The 4,061-nt window shown below is 36.0% G+C and overlaps 1 non-coding gene across 1 annotated transcript; it reads right to left on the bottom strand.

Moving 5' to 3' along the window:
• Positions 1–1,713: 1,713 nt before the first annotated feature.
• On the bottom strand, positions 1,714–1,821 carry LOC132484716 (U6 spliceosomal RNA). The gene has a single exon (XR_009531275.1). It is a non-coding gene; the product is annotated as a U6 spliceosomal RNA (small nuclear RNA).
• Between the last annotated feature and the right edge of the window lie 2,240 nt (positions 1,822–4,061).

Genomic DNA, 4,061 nt, shown 5'->3' with positions numbered 1-4,061 from the left:
AATATTCTGTTTAGCAAAAATAACATTAAATAATAATAAATGAAAACACAGCTTATGGAATGGGAGAAAATATATGCATAGCACAAATCCAATATGGCGTTAATATAAAAAAATATACAAGGAACTCTTACAACTCAATAGCAAACAAACAAATAAAAACAAAAAAACCCAAATAACGTAATTTAAAAATGGGCAAATGGTGCTTCCCTGGTGGCACAGTGGTTGAGAGTCCACCTGCCGATGCAGGGGACATGGGTTTGTGCCCAGGTCCAGGAAGATCCCACATGCCGTGGAGCGGCTAGGCCTGCGAGCCATGGACGCTGAGCCTGTGCATCTGGAGCCTGTGCTCCACAATGGGAGAGGCCACAATGGTGAGAGGACAGCAAAAAAAAAAAAAAAAAAAAAAAAAGGCAAATGACCTAAATAGACATTTTTCCATTAAAGATATACAGATGACCAACGGGTATAAGAAAAAGTGTTCAGCATCACTCTTCATCAGGGAACTGTAAATCAAAACCATAATGAGACCGACAGGGGAAGATGGCGGAAGAGTAAGACACGGAGATCACCTTCCTGACCACAGATACCTCAGAAATTCATCTACACGTGGAACAACTCCTACAGAACACCTACTGAACGCTGACAGAAGACCTCACACTCCCCAAAAGGCAAGAAACTCCCCATGTACCTGGGTAGGGAAAAAGAAAAAAGAAAAAACAGAGACAAAAGGATAGGGACAGGACCTGCACCAGTGGGAGGGAGCCATGAAGGAGGAAAGGTTTCCACACACTAGGAAGCCCCTTCGCAGGTGGAGACTGCGGGTGGCGGAGGGGGAAGCTTCGGAGTAGTGGAGGAGAGCACAGCAACAGGGGTGCAGAGGGCAAAGCGGAGAGATTCCCGCACAGAGGATCGGTGCCGACCGGCACTCACCAGCCAGAGAGGCTTGTCTGCTCGGCTGCCGGGGTGGGCGGGGCTGGGAGCTGAGGCTTGAAAATTGAAAATTTATCAATCTTTCGTTTTATGATTTCTGTTTAGTATGTAGTTAGAATGCTCTTCTTCATGCTTCCACTGCTATAAAAAAAACTCCAGTGAGTTCTTAAAGTACTTGATGGTTTCATATTTCTAATTTGAATATGTTCTTCACTTGGAATGAATTCTGTTAAAACATGAGGTATGTATCTAAATTAACTTATTTCTAGATGACTATCCAGTTCTCCAAATAGATTTATTAAAGAGTGAATCTTTTATTCACTGATTTGATATACACTATTTGTCATATACTATGACATATACTATGTCATATACTATGTCAGTTATCTACTGCTGCATAATAAACCATTCAAACATTTAGTGGCTTCAAACAATAATTACTTTATTTGGTCACATCTCTGTGGGTCAACAATTTGGACTGGGCTGAGTTGGGCAGTTCTGCTGGTCTCCTGTCTGGTCACTCATGTGACTGGACACTGATTGGTCTAGGGGGTCTCTACCACTTTCCTGAATTTATCTTACTGTTTATAACTTTTAAAAATGTATTATCTTGGAATTTACTATCTATACAAAAGGATAATTTTCTTCCTCCTTTCTAATTTTTACATCTCAAATTTCTTTCTGTTGTCTCATTGAGCTTTCTACTACCTCCAAACAATGTTAAATAATGGTGGTGATAATGGGCATCCTCCTCTGTTCTTTTTCTTTTGTTTTGTTTTTGTTTTAAATATGGAACACTTCATGAATTTGCAATGTCATCCTTATGCAAGAGCCATGCTAATCTTCTCTGTGTTGTTCCACTTTTAGTAAATGTGCTACTGAAGTGAGTAGTCCTCTGTTCTTTTTTAAAACAGTTTTATTTAGGTATAATTGATTACAAAGAACTACACATATTTAATGTGTATAATTTGAAGAGTTTGTACATATGCATACTCCCATGAGACCATCACCAAAATTAAGGTAAAAGACATATTCACCACCTCCCAGAGTTTCCTTGTATCCCTCTGTTTTTGTGATAACAACATTTAACATGAGATCTATCCTCTTAAATTTTGAAGTGCACAATACTATATTGTTAACTATAGCCACACAGCAGATCTCTATAACGTATTAATGTTGTACAGCAAATCTCTATAACTTATTAATATATTAATATTAATATAGCATAACTGAAACTTTATACCCACTTTCTCCCCATATCCCCCACCCCCTAGCTCATGACAACCACTATTTCTCTTAACAAATGTCTTCAAGGTGCATCCACATTGTTGCATAATGCAGGGTTTCCTTTTTTTAAAGGCTGAATAATATTCCATCCTATGTACATACTACATTTTTAAAATTAATTCATCTACTGATGAACACTCAGGTTTTTTCCATATCTTGGCTACTATGAATAGTGCTACAAAGAACATGCGACTGGAAATATCTCTTTGATATACTGAATTCAGTTCTTTTGGATACATACCCAGAAGTGGGATTGTTGGATAATATGGTAGTTCTATTTTTGATTTTTAAAAGAACCTCCATACCGTTTTGCCATTCCCCAACCAACAATGAACAAGGGTTCCTGTTTCTCCACAACATTGTCAACACTTACCCTTTATTTGCTATCCTAACAGATGTGAGGTGATATCTCACTGTAGTTTTGATTTGTATTTCCCTGATAATTAATGATATTGAGCATCTTTTCATATACCTGTTGGCCATTTGCATGTCTTCTTTGGATAAATGTCCATTTAAGTCCTTTGCCCATTTAAAAAACTGGGTTATTTATTTTTGGCTATTGATTTGTAGGAGTTCCTTATATATTTTGAAAATTAACTCCTATCAAACATGGTTTACAAATATTTTCTCCCATTCTATAGCTTGGCTTTCCATTCTGTTGTTTCCTTTGCTGTGTGGAAACTTTCTAGTTTGATGTAATCCTACATGTTTATTTTAGCTTTTGTTGCCTGTGCTTTGGTGTCACATCCAAGAAATCATTTCCAAGACCAATGTCAAATAGCTTTTCTATTACGCTTTCTTCTAGGAGTTTAACAGTTACAGGTTTTATGTTCAGGTCTTTAATCCATTTTGCACTGATTTTTGTGTATGGTTTAAGGTAGGGGTCCAATCTGATTCTTTTGTATGTGGATATCCAGTTTTCCTAACACCAGTTGTTGAAGAGACAACATTTCCCCATTGTGTGTTCTTGGCACTCCTGTCAAAGACTAGTAACAGTATATGCATGAGTTTATTTCTGGGCTCTGTATTCTATTCCATTGGTCTATATGTCTGTTTTTATGCCAGTACATTACTAATTTAATTACTTTAGTTTTGCAAAATACTTTGAAGGCAAGAAGTGTGGTGCTTCCAGCTTCGTTTTTCTTCCTCAAGATCACTTTAACTACCCTGGGTCTTCTGTGATTCCAGATGAATTTAGGATTGTTTTTTCTATTTCTGTAAAAAATACCATTGGTGGGAATTTTAGTGGGTATAGCCTTGAATCTATATAGGTTGTTTTGGGTAGTATGGACATTTTAACAATATTAATTCTTCCAATCTACAAACACAGGATACCTTTCCTTTTATTTGTTTCTTCCTCAGTTCTTTCATCCATGTTTTGTAGTTTTCAGTGTACAAGTATTTTACCTGTCACAAAAAGAGTACTAAGAGGGAAGTTTATATCAAAAAACGCCTACATTAAAAAAGAAATATTTCATATAAACAGCCTAACATTACACCTGAAGGAGCTAGAAAAAATAATGAAGCCCAGAATTAGCAGATGGAAGGAAACAACAATTAGAGTATAAATAAATGAAATTGAGACTAGAAAAACAACAGGAAAAAATCAATGAAAGAAATAGTTGGTATTTTGAAAAGATAAATTTGACAAATCTTTAGCTATACTAACTTAAAAAAGAGAGAAGATTCAATTTAATAAAATCAGAAATGAAAGAGAAAACATTACAACTGATAATACAGCAATACAAAGGATCATAAAAGATACTATGAGCAATTATATAACAACAAATTGTGTAACCTAGAAAAATTAATTCCTAGAAATATAAAACCTACCAAGACTGAAT

This window comes from Mesoplodon densirostris, chromosome 2 (genome assembly GCF_025265405.1).
Source record: "Mesoplodon densirostris isolate mMesDen1 chromosome 2, mMesDen1 primary haplotype, whole genome shotgun sequence".
NCBI lineage: Eukaryota > Metazoa > Chordata > Mammalia > Artiodactyla > Ziphiidae > Mesoplodon > Mesoplodon densirostris.
Note: the sequence above shows the minus strand (reverse complement) of the source record. Positions and strands in the feature narration are given on the sequence as shown.